The sequence below is a fragment of the Calidris pugnax genome, unplaced genomic scaffold, assembly GCF_001431845.1.
Source record: "Calidris pugnax isolate Ruff unplaced genomic scaffold, ASM143184v1 scaffold318, whole genome shotgun sequence".
NCBI lineage: Eukaryota > Metazoa > Chordata > Aves > Charadriiformes > Scolopacidae > Calidris > Calidris pugnax.
Genome location: NW_015091062.1, coordinates 679,552 through 707,494, shown reverse-complemented (window position 1 = coordinate 707,494; position 27,943 = coordinate 679,552). Strand labels below are relative to the sequence as shown.

General features: G+C 40.8%; 1 protein-coding gene and 1 long non-coding RNA gene across 2 annotated transcripts in view; one reads left to right on the top strand and one right to left on the bottom strand.

Moving 5' to 3' along the window:
- ST6GAL2 (ST6 beta-galactosamide alpha-2,6-sialyltranferase 2) overlaps positions 1–17,879 on the bottom strand; it is a 177,540-nt gene extending 159,661 nt beyond the window's left edge. The window contains exon 1 of the mRNA XM_014956703.1: positions 17,756–17,879. The gene's annotated coding sequence lies outside the window, so the exon portion shown is untranslated. The remainder of the gene's footprint in view (positions 1–17,755) is intronic.
- On the top strand, positions 274–27,943 carry LOC106896600. The gene is made up of 3 exons (XR_001413647.1): positions 274–674; positions 23,891–24,031; positions 27,810–27,943. It is a non-coding gene; the product is annotated as an uncharacterized LOC106896600 (long non-coding RNA).

The following is a 27,943-nucleotide window of genomic DNA, read 5'->3' as shown; positions in this document are numbered from 1 at the left end:
TCTTACTTTCATTTTTTCTTCTTCTGCCTCACCTTTTACATAGACAAGTTACTTACATTTTTGCTGCTATGACCAATAGTCTAATGATGATAAATTCGGCTCCAACAGTATCTTGGGATATAATTTTCATAGCCATTGTCATATTACTTTAGAGAAGTGAATGCACTTAGACTCATAGTCTCTGTCGATGAACAGATCAGAGCACTTCAGGAGTCAGTGCTTGTCCAGGCATGTATTTCTCCACACATCCACTTTCTGACATGCCTATCAGCTTTCAGAGCACAAGTGGCTCTTCAAGCCTCCAATTGCCTGGCATAACAGTGTTGGTATACCTTCAAAGTTCAATATTTACTTAGTGCTGATGGCATACCTACACCCTGAGTTATGTCTGTGTTTTAGTGGTTCTTCAGTATATCTCTTCAGACTGCCACTGAATGAGCTAATCGTCTGACCAAACTCAGAGACCTAGAGCATGGCTGTTTATGTTTAAGCAGGTCACCCAAGGTTCCTGCTGTAAAAATTTTAAACATACAAGTCATCTCATTCCAAGGTAGACATGTGAACAGTCAGATGATTTGCATCCTAGATGTGTTATTCTGAGCTGAAATACAAGCAAGAAGAATCCCACCCACTGAAACAGAGGGGGACAAGGAAGCTGATGCCCTTTGCTTAAGGTAGGTACAAAACCCAAGTACTCTCCTTTATGAAGAAAGATGACCTTTACTCCATAAGTAAGCATTCAACTACTATCCAAAATGAAGGGATGTGCAAGGTCCACACATGGTGGATGAGTTGAATTTTGCCAGTTATGGTTTTGCATGTCAATGGTACAAGGCAGTGAAAAGTTGGAAAGATGCACAAGAAACAGCCTGGGCAGACAGCATGGTCTGAGGGACAGGCATGATGGGGAAGTACTTTGGGCTGAATGGTAGATGAGAAAGACTTAGAAATTTGATCAAATTTCTCTGTTGTTCTGCATCTGCTTTTCTGAAGGAAACAGGGCTTTGTGTCCTAAATACATGGGCTCACATCAAAGAACAGCCTCATTCCACCTAATTTTTCTCCACAAATGGACCACCACACAGGATTTTGACTAGCATTTTGAGCCATCAGGGTCACATCTGAGAATGTGTAGTCCTCTTCAGTATTATCTTTCTGTTCCTGAAGCATAGATGAGCAAGCCCTGACACTTGTGTGACACCATGGGGGTGGGTCGTCCTTTACTTAAAACTTAATAGTATGTTTAGTTTCACTTTATGAACACCAAATATTTATGACCAGCACCCCAGCATTTCATATTAACAACATTTCTTTACATGTTTTCTATACTGGTTACTGACAAACAACTGACTCCTCCTAATGATAATTATTCTGGGACAAAAACTCTTTGTGTTCTAAACTGTGTTTTCTCAGCCATTGTCAGAGCTTGGGAAGTTGGAAATTACATTGCTTTAATTAAATGAAGGACACCTAATTTCTCTAGCATGTTGATGTATATGAAGGATCCACAAGGTCTTATGCCTTCTGCTGCCCAAGCTACAATGCAGCTGGACTTGAGGGTCCAGATTGTGGAGGGAAAACAGCACAAAAATAACACCAGAAGAAAGCTTTTTGTTTTACATTTTTTATGTGCTAGATGTCTCAAATAAATTGGGGCAGTAGAGTGGCAAACAGCTTGGGCTCACTCTGGTCAGCCGGGAGTGATACACTATATAAAACCAGAAATTATTGGGAACTGGTTTACAGAGTGAGGGTATTGAGAAAATCAGCCCATGCATATAGAATCTGCAGAACCAAGAGGAGGGCAGGTCATAGGCCGTGGAGTAATACATGTCAGGTAGGTTATGCACAAATCAATCAAGGTAGACCTCACCAAGGGCAACATATCTGAGGAGATGGAATTGAAAAGAGTCTACTGGTAGACCTCAGCTGCGAGCAATGGGAACACGTTGGGAATGATCTCCAGTACACAGACCTCAAATGTGCAACACTGACACACAGGAACACAAGTCAAGGCAGATATCTGCAAGGATCCAAATGGTGCTCAAACATCACTGGACCTCTCAGGGGAGAAGTCTGTACATCACATAACTGCAAGCTCCTACCTGAGGTGAATTCCCAGGCTCTACATGCAGTGAAATGGAGATTTCTCCTGTAAAAGGCAATACAGCCTAAAAAGGATACTCTGAACTTTTACATTGGCTGTTTTGGAAGGACAGGGAAACTTACTTCCAAACATAGACATCTATATAACTACAAGTAGTTTTAACATACCCTGTTGCTTATTAGGAGCATAGGGGCACAACTGTCTGGCCTCTGTCTGCCCTACTTTATGTGCTCTTCCATAAGCCAGAAGATGTTGTCTGTAGCCACACTGTTATCTTCTGGGGAAAGCCAGCACTGCTCTGCTACTGTTCCACATTTCACTGGGTGGTTTGCCATTTTTTTCCTAGCATTTGGCCCATCTTGTGTTATTTTCCTTCCTGTTTAAACAATTATGTCCACATCCAGCTTGAGGTTTTTTTGTTAGGTGGATGTCTGTTGTGGCCTGCCTTTTGCTGGCAAGAATTATGGGTCTCTTTCAGAAACACACAGAGAAAAAAAATAAAAATGGTATCAATGAAATTAAGATTGGGGTTTTTCTTCTTTACAGAAGAGAGCAGGTCTCTCTATTCTTCCAATATACATTTAAGTGTAAGAAGCTCCAGATGGCTGCTGATTAGATTTGGTTGCTAAAAAATGTCTAAGCCTTTAACATCTGAAAATTCACAATTTCCAGGCACAGTTACACTGCCTAAAGACTTGTGATAGGTTTATTTGTGGCAACATGGAAAATGAAAGAGATGCATAACAATATAGAAAACTCTTGTGTGCCTGTGCTATCAATTATTTCATGGCATTCTTTGAGATATGTTTATGCTTGCAAAACACAAGGATCATACAACAGAAGTATTTTTTTGGCTGCAGCTTTTCAGAAAAGCTGTTACTATAACATGCCCAGCAGTTTGCATTATGCAGTGTAAATATGCAGCGTATGCTTAAAGAATGTGAGGTCCTAACATATAAGAATGCTCTTCTTCAGATGAAAAAACAAATGAAATGACCTTATGATGACCTTGCTTGCTAAAAACATTTTTACTCTTCTAGTTCTTAAATATTCGGTATTTTAAGTAAAAACTGCAATGGCAAAGCATGGCATCTTTTTCTCTAATTATTTTGCAAGGTGAAGAAAGGCATTTCAGCCAATGACTGGAAAATAATAGTATAAAAATGCACATTGATTTAGATTTTCAAAATTGATTAGCAGTTTAAGACTGTGACAGCAATTTATGTGGTGTTTCCAGTTTACTAGAAGCTAAAATTGATTAGCATTTTTCAAAAAGTACCATGCTAATCAAGGTAAATTAAGTCATGAAATGACTTGATTACTAGACAATTTGCCCTTTCAGACGCTCTTTAAATAAAACTAGTTTGGGAAACGTTTTCTGACAGCAGATCTGCTAAAACTATTACTTGCACTCGGAGAAGGTGGTAATTTTTGTCTTTCATGCTTTTCCCTTTGTATTTTCTTATATCTTTTCAGTAAATAACAATCCTAGTCCATATTGCTCTACTGGATTTTTTTTCCCCTTTCTTGTGCATTTCACTTCAAGATTTAATTATATTCATTCTGATAAATAATTCTATGTGCTTTCACCCTGCCTGCTACCCCTGTATGGTACAGTAGAATAATGCGTGGACAATCTGGAAACCTAAGTCTGATGCCCCAATTAGAAATAGCTGCAGCAGGACAATTAGTCTAACAAAGCTACCTTCAGATTCCCTTCCAGGTGACTGAAAAAAGCATGTATTTTATGTTCTAGAGATATGTACATAGTTTTAATGAGAAAGACTTCTGAACATTATTTTCACTTAAAGGTGAAAATCAGATACACATAAAAATGTATTAAGTCAAACTAAATGGATTTTTAAATTATTCCATAAGAGGTGGTGAAGACAAAATCAAATCATCTTCACTGCCTGTGAGAGTGCTTCAACTCTGTTAGCGGCGACTGAGGTCTACCTTCAGCACTGGTCCCTTTACCAGCTTTTTCTCCCAAGAAGCCCCTACTCATTTCGTGAGGGGATCCTCACGGGTCATGGTACCTCTGAGGACACACAGCTGTGTAGATTAAGGTATCACCTCTCATGTATGCACACATGCACACACACTGGAGACACTGAGCTGAAGTCTGCCTCATTTTTTGCTCAGTTCTTCACCCCAGGGAAAAAAATTTCTGCATAAATAAAGGTATGTAATGGAGAATTGAATGAACACACTACGCAAGGCCAGAGCTCCTTACATGACAACACAAATCTTTGTCTGCAGCCTGTGGCATCTCCAAGAACAGAGACCACAGTCCCTGCCAAACCCCTCCTAGCAATGCTGGCACCAGTGCTTCGTGCTATTTAAGCCAGATGCTTCTTATTTAAGAAAGTGATTGGAAACATACAGTACAAAGAAAGTATCTGTGTTCACATCTGGCCAATATGTATGGAGCTCAAGGCGGGTTTACTTTAGGAGCAGGCTGAAATTCGTGATTTTCTGTGGAAGAAGATATAGTGAACTCAGGGGACTATAGTTAAATTAGGGGAGAAGATGTGACTGTGGGGTTGTTCATCAAGTGAAACTTTTCAGGGTGATGTGATACTGGAGTGCAAGTCTCCTGCTGGAAGGGAGGAAGGAGAATACACAGGCACGAGGAAGGAGAATACGCAGGCACAAGGAAAGAAAATACACATGCAGAAGAAATTAATTTAAACCCTAAAGCATTTCTGTGCTTCCATTTTCCCCTTTGTATAGATCAAATATGCTTTTGCATGATGGTTTAGATATCATTTAACGTATGTAGATCTATGCAAATCTGCAGACACTTGGCTTTTGTTCTGATTGTATTGCCAATAATGCAGATACCTTTGTTAGAAAAGTTAAAAACTAATAACAGTAGCTCTGTGTATCCAAGATTCCTAAGTTTCTGCTTTCCTTTCCTCTCCCCTCTTCTTTGTGAAAGGTTCTCTCGCCTTTCTTTCTTCAGACCATTTCCATTTCCAGTAAGGAGCTGTCTTGTGTGAGAATCCTGCCTCTGCTTTCACATCCCCTCTGCCCTCCACAATATTCAATGGTGTTGATCTGTTTTTGGCAAGATAGGTGATTTTTTAATACCTTTTCAAATTTATTTTTTTCCAGACTGTCCCTCTTCCTCTTGGGAAAGATAAAAAATATGCAGTCTTTTTGAAAAAAAAAACAACCAAACAACAGACAACCAAACCTTGAGAAATTACAGTGCAGGAAAGTAAAAATATGTGCAGAGTGATAACTGAGCATGGGCAGCCACACTGTGTGGCAGAGATTGCAAGCTGAATGTTTTGCTTATGTTCATACTGATTGTAGCTATCTTTCTACTTTCTCACACGAGCCTCATAAATTATACACCCTTGCAAACTGTGCCAGTTGGCATTTAAAATTTACCCCTTTACTACTGGAAGAAAAGGAACAATTAATGAAGCGGTGACAACTGGTGCTTCCTCCCTTCCTGGGGTGACAGGAGACAGGGACAAAACCCATCCAATGTGGATGACGCATTCAGTTACTAACGACGCCATGTCGAACTCATTGGGTTTAGATCTGAAAGACGAGCAACATGTTTTAATATACCATTTCAAAATGTTTTTTTAAAAAAAGCAGGAAAAAGAGGATGGAGAGGAAGCCATCCTCCGTGTCCTTTTCCCCTGGGTGACAAACACATACAGGGGCTTTTACTGCTCTCTGTTTTTTTGTTGCAGCCGTGGTCCAGAGCCACATGCTCTGCACTGCCGCAAATACGCTGCTTCAAATGTCAGAACTGATTTATCCTTGGAAAGAGAACAAAGCAAGTCAGTTTTTGAACCTGATAATGACAATAAACAGCAGTAGTTGTTCAAAAATAGCCCAGACCAGGAACTAAATAAAGAGGGTGCTGTGTATGCTGTTAACCATTACCTATGCAGTTCCTACTAGCTTTTACTCATAGTGTAAGGTCCTTCATTGGCATTAACAGTACCACAGCTTGTTAAAAAGCAGTCATATGAGCCAAGCCTTGAAGGACAAAACACTTGTGCTTCCTAAATTTCCACTATAGCGACAATAAGAAACATGACTGTCCTCAAACACACATGGTAAAACCAAACATTAACTGCTGACTTGAATGTCACATTTTCAAGCTGAGCTTGTTTGGATGCATTTGCATGACATAACACAGGGCTATGTGAAGGTATTCAGGCTAGTATGTGCCCTGGAAGCAACATGGTGCTGTTCAGAAGGTCTCCAACCAGGTGAACAAAACCTCCTAATTCTGCTATCTTACTTTCAGCACCTCAATATTGCACTCTATTGAGAAACGCAAAAGCCCTATTTAGAATTTTGTAGTTTTATATATGTAATGCCTATATAGATGCCTTTCAGAAGTCTGTGTTTGGATTCCTAGTTTTGAAAATCTTACCCACAGTAGTCCTTTTGCACTACAAACCTACTAGAATCCTTTTGCAGTCAGCTTATCATATTTAAATATGCTAAATATACTTCTGTAAATATGCAAGACATCATGCAGCCTAAAGTTTTCAAACAGATTACTTCCTATTTAAAAGGCGTGACCCTACTCTAAAAAAATAGAGAAACTGTAATAAACTAAAGTGAGAGTGAAATGTTGTCTAAATTCTTCTACATGGAGCTGCTTCACATTTTTGCTCACTGCATCTCATTCTTCCATGATTATTCAAAGCTTCTACCTTCCCAGCAATGAAAACATCAGCCCTGAAACTAGAATTTTCACAAAAGCAACATTGATGGTGACATCTTCTGAATGCCCTCTTGCCACCAATGGGATAAATGTTTTTTCACATGGTGTGTACATAATTTTCTACAATGTCTAAACAAGGCAACACAGTTGACAAACTTGTTCCTGTTAATTGCCAAATCCTCACTTTCAGGGCTGCATAAATCTTCTCAATAAAAGATCACAGCTGATACTGTCAGGTCCAGAATCTCTCAGCATATTTCTGGTGCTAAGTCAAACACAAATTCCTCAGGGCTCACACTGGTAACACCTTCTTATATATTTTTTTGTTGTTGCTCTGGATCTGTGGAATAACAGCTTTGAATTCATTTTGATGTGTTGGTGTTTCCTGCATGTGTGGGGCTGCCAATTTCTGAACAGCTTGGCTTGAGAAATTGTGCTGTGAGGAAAGACCCTCTTCTTGCTGCTGGTCCTGCTTCGCTGCCACCTCAACTCCCAGGCATTGCCCACCAAAAGATCACCAGGGACACCAGGAGAAAAATAGTTTATGTCTGGTTGCTCTTTCTTTGTTAAACAACAACAGCTCTAACCTGGTAATACTTCTTTTTTATACATCTGTTTTTCATGCTTTCTACAAAAGTTCTGTTTCCTTTAGTTCAGAGCTACCGGTGGTTGCCTGGCCTAAAGCACCGTATGTCTTGGATTCAATTGCAAGCCTGGTTGTTCTGGGCAGGTGTGGACAACCAAATCACCTCCACCCTCTATTTTTTTTTCTCCCCCAGGACCTTGGGTGCAAACGTTATGTGTGTTTTAGCAGTTCTGTTAATCTCACTGGTAACGCCTGCCTCGCTGCAGCTCTGGAAGCACGTCTGCCATGTAAGCTAATGTCAAAGCTCTCATCTTGTGCTTGATGCAAACCCCAGCCTGCGAAAAGCGACGCCTTGTTTCACCCATGTTGCTGCCAAGCCCCGTGGGATGAGGTGGGAGACAGAGAGAACAGTCGCCACCTGCTCTGCTCCACCGGGTGGTCTTGGCCCCACGGAGGTGCCAGCTGATGCTGCCAGTGTTGCAGAAGGGAGTCTGCATATGGAGTGAGCCCCCACCACCGCCCACAGAGAACACATTACTCTTCAGACCCTCCTTAAGGAAATAAGAAAAATGGAAAAACCCAAATCGAGGCAAAAAAGACGTAGTTTGATGCTGCCTCCAGCCTTCCTCTGGCTCAGAGGGGTGTCTCGCCATGCCACAGAACTGAGGCCTTCTGCCCTGTGGCAGCTTGTGTTAGCATCACTCCTAGTGATGCCTAGTGATGCCAGTCCTCTCCCACTGTGAAGCCACCTGACCCTCAGTGAGAGGCTGCCCCTGGCTCTTGGTGTGGGTGTGCTGTCACTCACACCCAGCCTCCCCGGGTTCTGGCTTCAGCAGTCTCTGGGCGCCTGATGTGTTTAAAGCAGTACCAGGAACTTGGCAAGACATAAGACTGATGGTTCAGCTGCACAAAGCTGATCTCACCTTGCCGGGTGCCAGTCTGCCAAATGAACAAATGGTGCCAAAAGTACCTCGTATTGCTTGGCTGTAACACTGATTTTATTTTATTTCTTTAATGCCCAAGTTTATCCCCTTGAACCTTTGAACATATAAAGCAATTGTGGGGTTCTACTGAACTGCACCCATCACGGAGCCATTAATGGTCTCCTTCCAAGCAGCCTCTATAGTAGTCTGTATAGAGAAAAAGCCCCACACCAAGATCCATTTTCAAGTAACAGGTATTCCCAGCTTACAACAAGGTCTATCAGGATGGTCCAGTGAACCAGCTGGGCTTCTGCTGCCACAGAAATCTGCCAAGGGAAAAATGGGCCTGAAGAAGCTGCCGCTCCTATTTACTGTTCTTTCATTTTGGGCAAGGGGGAGCAATGTTTGTGTGCACTTCTTTCTATCTCTGTGGAGCATCTGTTCCCATAGATGATCTTGGCTAAGGATTTTTTGCAGTTGCTTTCCAAAGCCTGACAAATTAAATAGACTTTGGTCCTTTCCCTCTGATAAATGTCATATGAACACAGCTCAACCGCCTTTGCTAGATTTGTTCCTGAAGTTTGTAAATATCTTTCTGAAGAGCATTATTTTCTTTTTTTTTTTTTCTTTTTTTTTTTTTCTTTTTTTTTTTTTCTTTTTTTTTTTTTCTTTTTTTTTTTTTCTTTTTTTTTTTTTCTTTTTTTTTTTTTCTTTTTTTTTTTTTCTTTTTTTTTTTTTCTTTTTTTTTTTTTCTTTTTTTTTTTTTCTTTTTTTTTTTTAGTTCATTATTTAGTTTCATTTCAGAATTGATCAAATTTTGTTGGCTGCAGGCTTATCATAGGAAGTTTTTTTCTCACCTGTAGGTCTAGGCAGTTTTAATGTCTGTTTGGTTGCTTGGGACAGATTGGCCTCCACTGAGTCATGGAAAGAAAGTGTCTGGGGATAGCCCCAATACACTAGTTAATGAAAGGGAACACATAGATTTGAAGTACTAGAACTAACAGTTATGCAAGCAGCTGGGCATTATCTGTACTCCATGTTCAAAGAAATGATGTTGGCAGTACAGATAAAGGGAGGATGGTTTTTGTCTTAAATACCATTTAAAAATCCGCCCCCCTCACCTCTTTTTTTTTTTCCCCTGAAAGTAGAAGGTTCTGATTTGCTTGCCCATGGATCTCATCTAGTCTGATCTCTCATGCTATCATCACTCATGTGTTCATATGATAATATTGTAGCTGGAGCAAGGGCAGTGGACAAAACTTGTGAGTGTACCAATGTGCCACTCTGATTCCAAACAGATCCTGCGTTAAATACAGAGGGATTGTTTGCTGTGGGAAAGAAAGTAAAGGAATCATTCTGTCATTGAAAATAAATTGAAGGTTCCCATACATTACACTAGCCCAGGGTCACTTTCTGTCGTGTGCTCATTTTTTTCCAGCTGGACAATTTTCACCCTTCTCTGTTAATTCTAGGATGAAACTTCTCCAGCCTTCTTCAAAGAACCAAACAGCAACCCAAGGTTTTGCTGAAAATCCAGATGGAAGATTATAGAATCTACATATCTTAAACGAGACGGATGAGTAATGCAGCTTACTTGTCTAAATCACTCAGAAATCCAAATTACATGCCACATGTTACTCCTTAAGCTAGTCAAGAGCATTTTTCTTTTCCTTTTTTTTTTTTTTTTTTAATTAATTCAGGCTAAATGCCTTTAATAACTGCAGAGCTGAGGAGAAAGAGCACTGCTGTAAACAGTGTTTTGATTTCATCTGACCCTTGCATTATGAGATCAGGTCTTAAGATACATTATCTGGAAATGTGATGGCCCTTAATGTTTTCCTTTGAGTGTCACTGTTTTAAGGAGACTTCACAAGGCTGGCAGTTCATGCAATCTATAAGCAGTAGCTGGTCACTCCGGTATGCTCTCAGTTTCTATTTGTTAAAAATGGAAAATGAGAGCTGTACTGACATACAGGTGTTGCATGTTTCTGGTGGAACAGCTTTGGAACACAGCTGTAGGGTGGGTACTTCCAGACATAGCAAAATATATATATATATGTGTGTGTGTGTATATATATATATCGACAGATAGTTTGCCGAACTAAAATCACAACATTGAATATCTGAAGATAAGATTAAATCCAGATTTAAACCAGGCAGGCTTAGCCAAGTCTAATAAATAACATGCTCATTACAGAGATGTAGAGTTGCTTGCTTAGAAGTCTGTATACAGCTGGGTGGATTAGATGAATATTAGGAGAAGTAAGCCTTCTGCAGGACGATAGCTGTGTTCTTGCATTCTCGGATGCATATGTCTGCATCCATGACCACAGGTTAAATACATGTGATTCGTGCTTGAGGAGAGAGTGGAATCTGTTAGCTAAAATGGACACTGTCTTTATAGGCATTGTCCTTTCCTGGAAGCATTCCAAAAATTGAACAGATGGCAAAAGCCTGATGAATTTCCAGATATTTTATCTGGATCACAATGCAAGTGACGCAATACCACGATGCATGTTCTCCCCTCCTTCCACTAGCCTGTTCTCAACCCTGCTCCCGTCCAGATATCTCACTGCTAGCCAAAGGAAATATCATTTTTGTTTTAATATAGTCCCAATCGAAAGCCAAGAGAATCAAATCTTAGCAAGGAAGGACACGCAAGTGCCCTTATTCTTTGCCTTTTAGATTGTTTTTATTACAGCCACTTCTGGGGGGAGGCCAATCTAAAAACATGGCAGCTAACTGAATTACAGGGGTGCTGGGCCCTGACCTCAGAGACACCTGGCAGCAAATATCAAGCTGGAAAAGTATGCTCAGAGAATTCAGTGGGATCTGTGGTGAAAGTAAGGCAGTATCTCACATCTGTGCTGCTCTCTGTAGAGCATTGTAAAGCATAGTCCAATGGTGCTTCCCAACAAGGAAAGCAGAGTGAATGCTTGTCTGCTTTGTACACCATTCTCATCAAGAAATCAATCTTTCATTTTTTAATATTATATTGCACCTATTTACAATTTCTAAAGCCATGTACTGCAATTTGCTGGCACAAACAACTGATCCTATAAACTTCAGCAATGTCAGGTAATGTCTGTGGGGAGTTCAATCAATAAATAAACTCTCTCTCCCCTGTTGCTGAGTGATTTCACCACCAAATGACTTTGTTTAATGCTGTGAAAGTGGCCAACCATACTATGTCACTTGAGTGAAAAAGAAATTTGGAATCTGAAAGCATGGGGAACAGAGAACCACGCACTATAATTATTTCCCTGGAGCTCCATCAGTGGGCTTGTGGATAACCACAGAGGTAAGAACCGCTGCCTCCTGGGTTCTAATTGCAGAGACATGGACAGGGACATTTGAATTGTGGAACAGGAAACAACTTGGCACCAGTGGTGCCCCAAAAAGAAGATTGGAGCTGCAATCTCAACACAAGGGGCCACCAGATTTCCCAACTGTATGGAAAAGACATGAGCATCTTTTTCTGTGCCAGAGTCAGGGTGCTTGCTCTGGCAATAAGCTCTAGGGAGTTGATTAAATCTCTAGAAAGAAGACAGCAGCTTGGAGAAAAAGCTCTTGGGAGTTTTCCTCTTCTGTGCTGAGTCTTGGCTTGAGTCACTTTATTGACCTCTGGTTAAAGGACAACTGGGGTTTATGAGATGGATGGATCTGAAGGCATTTTACAACAAATCAGTTTGAACACAATGAAAGAGATCTTTTTTCATCTAACTATTTGAGTTTTCTTTTCAGGACTGTTATCAGACTTTTAGTTGAGCTAGAGAAGTGGACAGCTTTGTTTTGTCTTTCTCAAGAGGAACAGCATAAAAAATAATTCTCCATAAAACCATAAAATCTTTTGTGTTTTGTTTTTTTTGTTTTTTTTTTTTTTTTTTTTTTTTTACCAATATTTTGAGTCTTTTCCCTGTCCTGTGCTGGGCTGCTTTAACTTGTATCACCTTCCTCTGATCCCAGTGGAGCAACGGGACAGACAAGGACCTAGAATAGCTCCATAGTACAGGCTCCCTGCCCCCTGAAACAGTCCTCATTCTGTCCTTATAACCAGGTTTAACCCCCCTCAAGCGGAAGAAATTAATCAAGCATCAATTCACTAAATGCTTTTACTTCAGTTGAGAGATTTTTGTTGCTCTTTAAAGGGGGCAGAAAACACCCTTCAAATTTTGTTAAAATATATTTTATTATGAAATATACTTAACAAAAAGATAAGAGCAGGCAGTTCTCCAAAATCTAATCCTGTTTCACACAGCCTGTTCCAGCCAAATCTACCAAGTTAGGCTTGGGACATAGATTCATCAGTAAGATGGGCTGTTGTTTTGATTGTTTTGCGCTGAATTTTATTGAAGGTGCCAGCTGTCAATGATATGAGTGGATTTCTGGTCAGAAAGAAAATGCTGCAAGAATATACCTTGTTAGGGCACCTATCAGCTCCCCATGGATTCACTTTATCTAGTCAACTGTCAGAAACAGGCACTTACGGTAGTCAGTTCTGTGGAACCGATATAACTGTCAAAGAAATTGGTGTTTCTCAGTGTCCTTGATATAATTGCCAAGTCCATTCCCAAACACCAATTCCAGAAATGGTATGCTAAGTCTCTTCTTCAAACACTTAGGAGAGGAGACTTTATTATTTGTTAAGGGGGTCAAAGCAGTAGGGAATTGAAGCCCTCAGGGACCATGGCACTGGTTCTGGAAGGGGTTTGAAGCCCACAGTAGGCTCAGTACTCTGGAGGGAAATGCTGCCAGCATCATTGGTGCCATCCAGTTGGCTGAGGCTGATACTAAGAATATCAGTTAGTGGTATGTGGGGAAAAATTCTTTTACAGGAGCACCTACAGGCAGCAGCCAAGAACTGTGTAGGTGCTGACTGTGAAGGTATCATGCATATAATAAGGCACAGTCTCTGTTTCAGTATGCAGTATAAGCAAAGACAGATGAAGGGTGTATACATGGAGGGGGAGGCAGAAATATTATCTCTGTTTTGCAGATGAGGAACCATACAATCTTAAGGTCTGAACGGTAGCAACTGCACATCAGGGTCAGATTCCCATAAAAGGAATTGTTTACCAATGTTTTTCATTTGCAAGTAGCATCTTTTAAGACATTCAGGAAGAGAAAGGAATAGTGTTGCATCTGAATGAAAATCCTTAGGTGTTATGGTAATGTATTAAAACATATCACATCTGAGTGTTTGTCAAGTACAATACGCAAGTGGCTAATGCTGCAGTCAAATGCATTTTTCTGAGGAATCAGCTGCTTTCTTATTGCATTTATCAAATATATCTCCATGGAATGATATTTTCTAAGACATGAATCAACACAACATATGTTATAGTGCTTCAGCTTTGTTTTCATAATGAAAAGAAGCTGCTTTAATAGCATCTGTTGCAGTGCTAGGAACATATCTTGCCAGAGTCTCTCAGTAAAAAAACTCCAATTTCAAGTCAAAGAACTTGGATCCAGGTTTAAAGGAATGGGCAGGCTAGTTGTGATCATGCCTGATATTACCTAGTTCTCTGTTCTGCTCTCCTCTCCTTTCTTGAATTATTTAGCAGAGTTAACACAAAAACTCAGTAAAGGAAACACTCAGACACTGTATCATTTCTGGATGCAAATATTCTTCTTTAAGCCAGAAAGGAATTTTGAGTAAAAAGTCCTGTTGAAGTCATCAGATTTTTTTTCATTTTGGGCTGTATCTTCCCTATCCTGTAGTTGTCTTCTAAAATGTACAATGTAGATTATCTTCCTTTGAGAGAACGGTAAAATGAAAACTTTCTGTGCAGGGACTTGGTAAACTGCCTTTAATCTAATTTATATTATGGGACACCAATTACTGGGGAATTCATATGCTACTAAATGTCAGTTCCCCTCTTATCCTAGCAATGACAAAAACAATTTGTAAGTCATTCTAATCACAAGAATACCACGCTGACAAATCTCCTTATTGTTCCTTCACAATTCCCCTGATAACTACAAGAGTATGGCTTTTCAAGGTCCTTCCACCCTTACCATTGCCCTGCAGTAGAAGGAGGTAGCAGATGTTTGGATTTTGAGTCCTTTCTCCAGGGGCAGCAACAGAAAGATAACAGCAGAATGTTTGAATAGGTTTCTCTCCTTTTGACCCTGTTAAGGTGCAAGGAGTTACAGAAAAAAGAGCAGTCAGGATCAGGAGACTGCATTAGGTTTTTATCCACTCTAAATACTCTAGCTGTAGTTAATATTTCATTTTTCCATGCAGCATGATAGACACAAAGGTGTGCAATGAGTGGAGATGTGATACCTATTCCAAAGAGCTTCAAGCTAAATCAGACCCCCAGGGATTTGATGGGAAAAGGGGAAAGAAGGAATATCTCTGAGGAAGATAGAGAGGTTTTTTTAGGGCAATAAACCATGAGTTATATCGGTCTCTGCTTCCTTGGTTTGTTTTGCAATTCTTATAAGCAGAATTGTAGTCAAGTTATGCAAACAAAAGCTATGACCGGTGCAGGGAATGCCCTTTGAAAAACCCTGTTTATTCAGTAGATGAGGATATATGGACCCTTATGCCTTAGAGATGGGTATTGAAATGCCTGGATTGATACATTTTACTATATATAAAAATAGAGAGGGGAAATAGAAAACTTTGACATATAAAAGGATGATAAACTAGAAACATAATTTAAAAGAACTCTGCCAGTGCTTGAGTGTCTGGCATTTTCTGCTTCATGAATTGTAATCTTTGATGGGGGGCAGGGAGGCAAGCTTATTTCAAGTCAGAAAAGCAACAGAGAGAATTTCTGATGAAAACCCAGGGTGGCTTGAAGGTACATTTAGATCTCTGTGGCTCATGCTGGCAAGGTCTGAAGACTTTTTGTTTCAGCAAGAGCTTAGGACTGTGCCTGGTCATCATCCAGAAATAACTTTGCTGGGACTGGTAGTGTGGATGGAGTAAACCACCACTTGGAGACACATGCTGACTACATGATAACATAGTCGGATCAGCCCAAACATAGGCAAAATCTACTGCCCACTACCTACTAGGGTATCTGCTATACTGGTATGTGGGTACATGGTCACGAGTAGGACAGACTCTCTATCAGATGCACATAGTCCCTTCTGTAGGAGGAGACAAACGGTTCCTGCTTCATCACATTCCCATGAGAAGGGACAGAAGGCAGATCCCTTGTGCCAAGGGTGAGGCTCTGCAGAGCATACATTGGCCATGGTAAACACAGATTTTGCCTGTCAGCCAAGATACTTTGTTGCTTTTTTTATGTGTGTGCTGTGTTGCATCATCCTCACAGAGCACAACACTTCCAGTAGGCAGAAGGGTTGTGGCATCTGGCCCCCAGTGAACAACTCCCAACATTTTTCTACTATCCTGACCTAGGATTAAGTTGCTTTGAGAACATCCTGCCATGCTGATAGCAAGGAGATGACAGGAGTCTGTTACCAAAATGAGTGTGGTCAAGGCTGAATTTGATACAAGGATGTGGCACAGAGATGAATAGAGCTACCCGTTCCTGCCCCTTTTCACACTGGAATTCTTCTCATTGAGGTGTTTCTGCTCTTTCATACATCCATGCAGATAATGAAAGAAAAACAAACTTAGAAAAGGCAGTGCATAGTTGTATTCAAGAGTATTCGAGCAACGATCTTATGTAGTTGATGGGCAGAAATACAAAAAAAACCCCTAAACCTGTTCTTTGCTTATAGCTTTCCCCTCCTCCCCCCCTATATTGCACACCAGTATTACATTTAATGCACCAAGCACCCCAGGTAATGATGCAATTTTGACATTTTAATTTATTGATTAAGTAATGTTACCTCTGAATACCTGAAATGAGACATATTCCTACTTTTAATCTCAATTGCGTGGAGTTATAGAAGCTCACTTATCAATCCCCTAGCTGCCTGCACCCCTTCACATGATTCTGCTATCAATATAACATAAAATGACTGAGTTTCAGGAAGCAATATCTATTCTTCTCTTGGCTGCAAGTCTGAGCTCTGTTTTAATATTAGCTTATAAAGTTGTCCCTTAATAAACATTGAAGTCTTCTGAAAGGGGGAAAAAAAATCTCAGTCTGGTCCTTTTGACCTGTAGAAGAGATGTAAATTTGCTCACACTAACTGGAAAGCAACCATTGCAGACCTAAAACCTAATCCTTTGAGCTATCATGTTTGCTCAGTAGCAAAGAAAGTGATGTCTAGGGACACTAGCAGCAGTTTCAAATCAAGAGTGTATGTTTTCTAAATGTAAGGAGCAGCTTTTCCCTTCATAGTTATAAATACGGATGTGCCACCTATATGATCCGATGGACAGCTGTAGCCAGCAGAGGTCTGGACTGGACTGACAGTAACAGATGAGCCAGTAGTCCCATGCCCTGCTACTCAGCAGCCAACTCTTCTAGATTAGATTTATCCATCAGGGGAGTAGGTACGGGTTCAGTCAGAAGGCAGTCATTCTGTTACTGCTCTGTATTGCTAGACAATAACCTCCGACCTGTCCCTGGAGTAACTCATTCGTGGTTTTCAAATCAAAAGGCAGCCAGCTCCAGGGTACTGAGACCCTCAGATAACGGCATCATTCCAGCCTCTTGTTTCAAATGCCATTGCTCAGCTGGGGCATGGAGAGTTGCAACCTGACCTCTCCAATGGCCTCTATCACTTTCTGTTGAGCCCAATGAGCTTGATTCATAGGAACAAGGTAAAGAAGAAGAGTGTCTGCCTGGGAGTGCTTTTTGCTACATGTACTGAAAGGAGCTACCTGGAGAGTGGCACTTGTCAGGCAGATGACTAATAAAACATGTGATATAAGCACATTTAACAAGCACAAACATCGCCTTCTTGAGCAGTAAATGTGCATCTCCTAGCTTTTTGGACTTTTCCTGAGCATGGTAAATCTATACAATCAACACCAGAAACATGGACAAGAACATATATACAAATAAAAAGCACATATATCTCCTCAACAGCTTCAGCTCTCCTCCCTCTCCTGATAAAAGTTCTACATTTCAAAAGCCATCAATCAGCAGGAAGACACAGTTTCTTTTTTCTGAACCTATTAACATGTTCAACACAATAAATGGGGAAAGGAAAACAAGAGGAAAATGATACGGGGAAACAAAACAAAACAAAACCACTCTTCTCGCAGTTCTGAGAAGCATTCACCGATCTCTTCTCCCATAGAAAAATCCTGCTCTGTTTCAAGCAGTCCTGAATGTACTTAGCGCTGCTCTTGAGCACACAAAACATTCCTCACAATTGCTTTCGCATCCCAGAAATCCACAGAAGATCTTACCCATTTATTACAGAGAAATCTTTGAAATCTAATAGATCTTAAGCTGCACACAAGCTCTGAGTGCCCCCACGGCACCCTGCCACCCCCCTCCTGCCTTTTGCTGAGTTAATCCGCAGCTCTGCCGGCTAAGGGGACTTACCAAGGGCTTTTCGATGGGAGAATGCAGTTAGGCGCTCTCACACACTGGAATAGCTGCTACCCAGTAATGAAGCAGGAACTGAGAAGTCTCACTCTTTCAATAGCTATTCAGGTAGCGCTGCCAGCTTTCTCAAGCTCTCTGCATACACACACGTTGGGGGGAGAAGGGGGAGACGGGATGGATGGAGGTGGGGAGAGAGAGAGGGAGAGACGCAATAAACTCTGACTATAATTAAGAGAGCTCCTTTCTACAAATCACAGCAGCAAGAGATCCCTTTAGCAGCCTTTTAGCATGGTCTCTTCAAAAAGGAGTCCCTTAAAAGAAACACTGCATCCTTCCTACTCTCTTTCTTTTTTTTTTTTTCCCTGTAAGAAAAATTGAAGCCAGCTCTCTCAGAGATTTAGTCATTGATGTATCATAGGGAGGTTACTGTTGTTTGGAGTTCTGATTTTTTTTTCTTTTTATGATGAAAGTTTTATTATGAAATTCAGCCTAGTTTGCAGCCAAAAAGAGACCCGACTCTGCTCTTTGTAAGGAGCAGCCTCCCAGGAAAGCAGTTTAGATCAATAGTTTCATGCATTTAATGACAGTACTTATGAAAGAAAGCATCTGTGCTAAGCAATTCACTAACTGGGAAGGTAACAGCTTGGTAAATACATGTCACTGCCTTTTTTTGTACCTACATACACCATTAAGGGAAAAAAAACAATACCACGTGTAAATTAATAGGAGGATTTATAACGGAACTCCTGAACTTAGAAATATTTTACAGAGAGTAAATCTACAGTACCCCAGTATGCCAGTTCCAGAGGGAATGAGTGTCCAATCTTTCAGTTAGAGATGATGGTTACTTGTTCCTAATACACATGAAGTAAAAACTGTCATAAAATTTTGGAATATTATTGTATTAGGCAAAGGGATTTAAAGGATTTAAGAAAGTTAAATCTCCAAGACAGATCCTTTCTTTATTAAAGAATCCTCTTTCACTGAAGCTTTAAAATTATTTATCCTTTCATTACTTCTGATGTCACCTTTGATAAAAATCAGATAAAATATATCCTCTCCCTCCCTAAGTAAAAGAGGAAAGTGTTCTGGAAGATTTCCCTTCATCAGTCCGTCTCTCTTTCTCACACATAATCACCCATACACCCACCTACACACATGCACAATATGATAGTAAATGTAACAACTGGGGGAAAAATCATCAATTTCATTTGCTAGCAGCCTTTCTCCCCAGATACCAATGGCTTTGTCCAGATCTGGGTACAACCTCAGTAACCACAGGGTCATCTGTAAAGCAGATGAACAAAGGGTGAAAAAATTAAACAGGATATATGAACGTGACTTTGTCCCTGTGAGCAATACAGACAGAACCACAGATCCAGCTCTGCAGAGCCCCAGTGTGACGATGACTTGGTAACACCATTCAGAGGCTCAAGGAAACCTTGTAATAAGGATGGAAATGGGGAGAATAGAGGACAAAATAATTAACAGAAGCCTATTAAAAAGGCAGTCACAATTGAGAGCTCCCTTATTGACAGTTCTATCTAAAACACGGTAATGCTTTGCAACGCTCTATGACTCTTCTTCAGCCTGCTAACCTTTTTTCAGGGGATGTTTTCACACACAGCTGTCCAGTTGTTAATATCCAAAGCATGTGCTTAGTATTTAATTACTCTTCATCAAAGACAAATAATTCTGAGGTCTTGCCAAGTTTATCAGGAAGTCATAAAACATGAAGTGGTCAGACAGAGGCTACATCTGAGGCTTTGACTTGTCTCAGTAGAAGGAGAAGTCTTGAAAAGATGGAAATTTCTGGGTTTTGTTGCTCCTGGCTCCTTCCTGCTCAGAGTTGGTGAGACAGTGGGTGGTGGATACAACCTTGTATTTAATCCGCAGACCAGCTCTGCTTGGCATCTCTAATTCTAAAAGTGTCCCAATGCAGATGGGCTCAGGAGGATCTGGAAGTCACCAAAGGGCATGGAGAGTAGCAGCCATGACTTCCAAGTCCTTGTTTTTCCTGTATAAAAAGGAGGGAGTATTAGTTGCCTACTGCCTGTACATTGCAACATCTCACTGTTAGCATAATTTGCTGTGGAAGTTCATCCTTATGATATATATGTGCTCAGTCTCTCTCTTTGTCCTCTGGAGAGGTCAGCCAGGAGACTGGCAAGCTGTGATGCTTACAATGCCAGAGAGCTGCTCTCAAGGTCAGGGAACCTCTGTCAGCATTACTGGGGCTTCCCATCAGTACACCCAAGAGAACCCCAGCATTTTGCCATCACAAGCACCCTTGCTGCAGGACCATAAGGGTCTTAAATCCTCTCACTACAGTCCCATAGCTGCATGTCTATACTATCACAGCAGAATAGAGCATGGCGTGGGGAAGAGCTGCAGGTATCTTCCATAGATAGAACATCCCTGACTTGCAAGCTGTACTGGCTGAAGTTGTTATTTTTGAAAAGCTTGTTTCTAGAAATTACAAGTAGGCAGTGGAAATCTGTTTACATCATGAGGGCAACCTGAATAGCTGACATTTGACATCTTTTTGCATTAAAAACAAACTTTCCAGCCCTCCATCTACTCCTCTGTCTGGGCTTTCTAAAAAGATTTCACAGAGAAGGATGGAAACAAAGGCTTCAAAGAATGCATATTACCTTTAGAATGATAGGAGGGCTGTGTTCTTAGGGGATTATACTAATTCAGTCAGATCAGGTTGTCACTTGTAAGGACATGCAACTTACACTTTAATAAAAAAGATTCCCTTTTGTAGTGCAGGTAAAGAGGCCGGGAGAGCTCTCCTATAAATTACTGCTCTACAACTTGGAAAGAGCTAACAAATCATCTGTGACCTGTGAATCTAATTTTACTGTGCAAAGAACTTTTCCTCCAGGGCTCTTTTCCTGATACGTGGATCTATTTGCCATTCTTCATTGACATAAACCAATTTCTGTGGTTTGCCTGTCAATAATTGTACTTAACTTTTAATGTGTAATAGTAAAGCCATTGACCTTCAATAGAAGCGGGTTCTTAAAGAAACAGCTTTCATTTCCCCGGGGCTGTGCAACATTTTGCTTTAAATACACCTCTGAACTGAAATGTGTATTTAATATACTAAAGGATGGCTGTGATGTTAGGGGTTTTGTAATTCTTCTGTGGATGCTACTTTCCATCATTATCAACTAAGAGTTTTACACACGGATATCTTGCTTACTGTCTGAAAATAATAAGATGTATATAATATGGCACGTGATACTTTGGGAGTCAGTGTGGAGTGGGTACCGGCTCATGCTAGTACGTCCTAATGATGCTTTTCACTCTGTCTCTTCATCTTCCTCCAAACGCTCTCCCTGCATGACTGATTGTCCAGAAAGGTTACACTAAGGGAGAAGGTATCAACACACATTTTATAATGATGTCAGAATAATTCCAGCCAGTATCACTAACACAGGAGAATTGGTTTTACTTCTACAGTTAAAAGAAATGTGAACGGTCTGAGATATGAAAATATATAACTTGTGCATGTAAACAACCTCTGCCCTGCAATTGAAACTACAGACATACTGTCCTAATGAAAGCATTTCACATTTTGTGGTGATAGCTTAGATAAAACTGATTTCTGAAGGCACGGCCACCCCCTTTCCCTTCTTTCTCGCAAAACTCTAATCATTTTACAGTGCAATGATGATACAGACACAGCCTGTCTTTCAGACAGTAATTTTTATGTGTTAGACTTTGCTAAAATTAAGCAGGTACATGTTAATGTCACAAGGGTAAGATTTTGCCCCACTGATTAAAGGCAATTTATGGAAGGGAGGTGGGGAATTTTTATGTTAATGCTAATATTCTGTTCTAATTTATATCCAGGCAAACCTAATTTCAATATAGTTAGTAAAGAGTTGCACCAGTACCAATTCTGGTTCGCAACACACTCAAGCTAGCATTGTCAAACCTAGGATAGGATGTAAAAAAATTACAAATTCTACCTGACAATATGCCATCAGCAGGAACTTCTGCAATGTCATTGCAGAACCCAAACTTCAGGGTCAAGCTGTATCACTCTTAAGGTGTCCAGATCACACTTTTTGCTACTGGCATTTTTAAGACATTATTCTGAACAGGTTATTTCTCCATAAGTGGTAGAAGTTGATGGCAAATGACAATTTTTTTGAATTGTGTAACATCATTAGCGCACTGCTTTTATCTGCTGAAGAGAAACATAATTCACAATTGTGTTTATTAACTAATCAGAATTAAATAAAGTTTTGTAAACCAGAACAAATTGGACAGGGAGAAAACTCTTTCTGAATTTGTTTTTTCCAAATTTGTATTTGTTTTTTCTGTATTTAAATGAAAACACACACATTAATTTTTATGTACTTCAATAAAAGCTGAGCTATTGAGTTGAGAAGATGTTCTGTTGTGGGTTTTTCTGAGGTGTTCATGGCAAGAAAAACTCTAGGCAGATCCATTCAGAAGCTCTGGCTGAATCAGAGTTTCATTGCAGAGGGCTTCTATCCTTATATTGCCTGACCTAGCAGATTGAAAGACAGACTAAGTTTGACACTGGACAGGTCCTCAGCACATATAAAGCTGCCTGCTTCTGCTACAAAGGCTCAAAGCTGAGCTATGGCAACCCAACTGGTAGCTGAAAGCAAACCCTAAATTGAGTTTCCTCTTTCTTATTTGTATCTGGGGAGTTTTAATGGCCCTCAGCACCTATTTAAATCTAAGGAGGTAGAAAAGCAGTTTGCATGATAATTGCCTTTGAGTGGCAATTAATTGTCACTCAATAATTAATATCAGAATACCTGAGAAGTGGAAAATAATGACATTAGGAAAGGAATTACCAAAGTAAGACCAGGAGCACAGCTGTCCTGGGGAGGGGACAGCTAGCAAAATGCCTCTATGAAGCAGAAACAGAAGCACGAACAAGTGAGGTGGGCATAGAAGTGGTCAGCTGCTGATTCCGGTGTTTTTCCAGCAAATCCTTATCTCCCCATGCTTTGGTCTGGCAGGGAGCCACCACACAGCATGGCTTGCTTTACCACTCCATGCATTTTGAACATATTGGCAAATTTCATTCCCACCCATTAGACTACTTGTGCTAGCACCCAGGTTAACTGATCTGACAGTGAGTCTGTTTGGGTCCTCTCTCTGTCCCCATCAAGCTGCTGTGGCAGTAAGTCCTAAGTGATCTAAAGGAGATAGTTCCCTTCTCCTGACTCCGGATGGCTGTGATGGTGGCTAACAAGCATATTGTGGGTGTTTCTGCTGTGTTTAATGAGGAAAAGTCATGTAAGAGTGACAGGAAAAGAAAGCTGCAAACATGGGTTGTACTGTTGGCTTTGGAAGTGCTGAAATGTGGTGTTGTGCTGATGCTTTCCAGACCTGAGTGCCATAACTGTGGGGCAATTGCTAAAATTTCTCGGATGTGCCTAATAGTGCATGATTTCATGGTATGACATGAGATGAATTATCAGCTTGCCTCTGCCAAAAGGACAGTCTGGTCACCCCCTCCCACCTCCTCATTCCCGCTGCAACTTTTGTAGCCTACCTTGAGCCAGAGCTGGATCTCATCTGACTGCACAATAAATTCAACAGATTAAATGGCAGGAAATGCACCCAGCATATAAAGGAAATGATATGTCTCAAAGTTAGTGATCAGAATGGGTTTGCTCTAAGTACAATAGAGTGTCAGAGCCAGCACTGGACTGGGTAAGGGAGGAGTGGAGGGTGGAAAGGGGTGCGAGATTCCTCCTTTTCAGCAGCAGGGAAAGCTTTGCCCAGTGCAAACTATCATAAAACCATACATGAACATACCTCTGTGGTAGTGTACTGAATTGCAACTCTCTGCCTTCAAGTTTTTACATTAAATATTGCCCTATACAAATATTAATCATCAAGGAACAATGTACTTCACCATCAGGAACTGGAGTACTTCCACAACAAACCAGATTTGAAACATCCCAGCACTGTTCCCTCAGATTATCAGAGACAAAAGTGAAGGAGAAAAAAAAAATCAACAATCTTCTAAGTGTTAATTTTTCTGTTTCCTAGAGAAAGATAAAACCAGGATTTAACTGTTGTTCTTTTTATGTGAAGGGCCACTGATTATTCCAATTCTTGTCAAAGGTGATGGAGCTGACAACATGAAGGTGGGGAAAAGGGACAGCAGTACTTGCTTCAGTCTGAGTCTCAGTCTAAGCTCATAAGAAAACAACATGAAAACATGGATTAAGCACAGAGCAATGCCCACCGTATCACCAGGTGAAGGTGAGTAAACCAAGGAGAGCAGAGTATCTGTAACTTAGAGGGCAAAAGGGTATTTGGCTTGTTCATACTGTGGTTGTGCTTGGAGGCAGAGGTTATCTACCACTTGGGTAATGTTGCAGCTTCTGACAGTCATGGAGGAAGAGGATTCTCACCCTGAGGGGGTGTTGGGATGTAGCCTGGATTTGTGCATGGGAAATCAGTTGTGTTCCAGAGAAAAAAAGTATGTGCACAGCCAATACGAATGTGATCTGACTGAGAAAATGGTGGTTGAAAAAAACAAAAAGGAGGCACTGGTTGAAAAAAGAAGACAACATAGACTAGATCATGGTCATATCAAACAACAGCTGTTCTTTTTAGGGGAAATAAATACAAATAAACTTCCTACAATTAACCCAACATCCCAGGCTGACTTTCTTGCAGGACACAAATCCAATCTGATATCTGCTAATGTCCTATGACTCTCCGCTTCCTTCTCAGGTATACCAAACTTAGTTGGGCCATAACTGATCCCCTGTGTTGCCTCTGCCCCATAACACCACAGCACACTGCAGGGAGCTTAAGGGAAGGAATACCAGGAGGAGCTGGGGGTCAGTTGAGGGAGCCAGTCTCAGTGCCACTGGAGCAGTAGTTACATCTTCCCATGCCTTGGTAAATAGTTGTCCCAATGAAGAAATGTCTTTGTCTTTGAACCAAGCCTTGTATTGTTAGCCAGGACACAACCAGTGATGGCACAAGGCCAAGTGATGACACCTACAGCAAGGGAGAGAGTATGATTAGCACCTCCAGAAAGAGAGCTAATAGGCATCAAAATCATTCTGACTACCACAGAAGCTGGATTGCCAGACAAAAGTTGAACAGAAGCAGTGGAAGCAAGAACTGGGGAAGAAAATGAACATTAGCTAGTTTTATTGCCCCCTGGAGGGAAAAGGATGAGAAGAAATAATGCCAAAAGCACAAGAACAGTTGATAAAGGTTTACTCAGCTTAGAAAATCTTATTCTTTAAACATTTTTTATTCGATGAAATATAAATTAAGCCATCAGTACTTGAGGGGGTTTTGGTTTCTGAATAAGTACAAATCTAAATATGTTCTACTTGGTGTCTGAAAAGCTTGAAAGCCTGAGAAGACTTGAGATTATCCTAACTACACAAATAGGGCATTGTAGGAAATGGCGTCCTTTATTGCTTACTCAGTCCTAGGTAAAATTGTGCACAGTTACTCCTTGTATGGAAAGAATATATGCAGCACTCAAAATATTTGGAGTAGATCTTTAGCTAAAAATGGTAAAAGTGGAATTAGTCCAGTTTACAGCAACAGATCATCTATGTATCTGAGAAAAGTGTAACAGAGGAACAAAATGCTGTTACATCAGCTTGTTCCTTTTGTTTTCAGTTAATTCCCACAACACTGCCTGTGCACGCTCTAGGCATTTTTGTAAAGATTGAGTTTAAATTCACTGTGTTGCTATGCACTTAACTATGGGTTTATATTTCCGCTAAAAGAATTCATGTGTAGGGTTGTTGTTTCTGTCAGACATGAGTCCACAGAGGAATAAAAAGCATAAAAAGATCAGATAATTTAGAAAACAATGATAAATGCCCAGCAACATAATTGAATATGTTGTAAATTTTAAATATAATTTATGGTTGATCCTGTCCTGTTTCTTCTCTATATAAGCCCATGGTGCTGAAGAAGTAGTAATTCCCTCTGTCACTAGCTGTGCATAAGAAGAATATGGTTAAATACCCTGGGTGCTCAGCACCTCCAGGGGTGCAGCAAGATTTGATGCGAGGCATGCCAGAAAGCCAAGTTTAAATTCCTGAATGCAAAACTTCTGTTTATCATTTTTCACAAACAGTGAGCCACTGAGGAAAGACAGGGCAGGATTTTGCTTCAGGATAAGCAGCAGCACAGGGAAGGAGAAAAAGCCAACCAGCAGCAGTAGATGCAGTCCGGGTCTGTCTATGCTGTCTTTCGTGCCGCACAAGAGCGCTCTGGCAAAGACAACCATCTCCTGTGGCGGAGTGCACATTCTGCTGTAGCAGGCATGACAGCGAAGGTTGGTATCCATAGGGACCTCCCTTGAGGAGATCAGCCTGAAGGGGCATGAAATGTGATGAACAGGGTACATGAAATTTATGAATTCTGGCTGACACACGGAAGTTGTTGCCTTGAAAAGGCTGCTGCAGGGGGTTGGACTCCTTTGCTTGCTGAGCAATTGAGGGGAATAGAGGGCTAACCTTCAGAATTTGGGCCAGACAAGCCAGCAGGCTGACTGAAGTCTGGGAAGACTCGCTGGCATTAAACATTACCAGCAAATTCATTTTTCCACCCTACAGGCTGTGTGTGTATGTACGTGTGTTGTTGATTCCAGATTTTAAATGCCCCTGAAGATATACCCAATGGACTGAAAGTGCCCATGAGTTGAAGATAACATTGAACTTGCAGATGGCAATGGGAAAGGGCTGCACTGGCCATGGGCAGAGAACTTATATGTTCCAGCATTTCATCTCCCTGAAGAAGTTACCAAAAACCAGCCTGTGCCCAGGAAATGTGCTAAAAAACATAGAAAATGAAAAGAAGCTCACAAGTAGTGGGAAACCTGAGAAATTACAAGTTGAGTAGGTTGGGATCTGGTGCAGAAGCACAGAGAGTGTCCGTGTAGGAGTTGGAGAATTGGCTTCTTAAGCCTGTGACATTTCCTTTATAGGCATCAGCCAAAATGGGGCTGGGTGCTGATGGAAAAACGCTTGGAAGGCACCCAGACCAAGGAACATGCTTGTTGCTCTAATGTCAGCACTGACTAATATGTGTGAAGGTCTTTGAAAAGAAGGGCGGAAAAGTGACTGACCTGGCCCAAGGGGAGGCATCTTTCAAAGGACAAAGACATGGCAAGACATCTCTAAATTGTATGTATGGTTCTGCCATCACCAATCTAACTTGTCATGTACACCTGTGAGAAACTGGACGTGAGAACACAACAGAAAAAGTAAAAGAGTAGTCTGCTACTTACAGTGACTATGAGGTTTTCCTATGATTCTTCTTTATGTCTTGGAGACAAAGAGATGGAACCTGGAACAGGTTGCCCAAAAAAGTTGTGGATCCCTGGAGGTGTTCCAGGCCAGGCTGGATGGGGCCTTGAGCAACCTGCTCTAGTGGGAGGTGTCCCTGCCCATGGCAGGGGGGTTGGAACTTGATAATCTTTAAGGTCCCTTCCAACCCAAACCATTCTATGATTCTATGCCTTTGGCACCAGCCATTCCCACTTAGTAATACAGATCTCAGTAGCTCAAAACACTAAATGCATTAGATCAAGTAGAATTTATCAGATGGTACAACATGTTACTTTCTAATCACCACTGTTAAAGAGATCAAAATCCAGTGTTATAAAATTATTTTATCTTGCATCTAGTGAGTCTTACTGTATTTACAGAAGTAATTTTCCCAACACAGAATGCTTCTTGTCTGTATTTTTCCCAGTATCTATTGCCCAACTGAGTAATTGAAGGTGCTTCAAAAGAAAGTAGATAAAGAGATTTTGAAGAAAGGAAGCTACAAAAAGTAACAGCTAATAGCTATTAATTATTTCCTCTTTATGTATGTAACACACAGTTTTAGATGCACGTACTTGTAAAGTTATTATACAGTTGTTATGGAAGCGTCAAGCTGTTCACCAAGCCAATGCAAAGCATTTTAAGCAGTACTAAGTGTTAAACCAAATGAATTAATGTGTTTTTCATGGGGTTTCTTTGTTTGTTTGCTTGCATTTTATTCCCAGGAGAAAATCAAAATGAAAACCAGAGGCCTGTTCCTGCCAACTTCTGCTCCGCTAAACCATCCCATCGATTGCAACAGAACAACGGAAATGTCTAAGAATAATCCACATGAGCAAAGTTTAGGAATGCCAGCTAC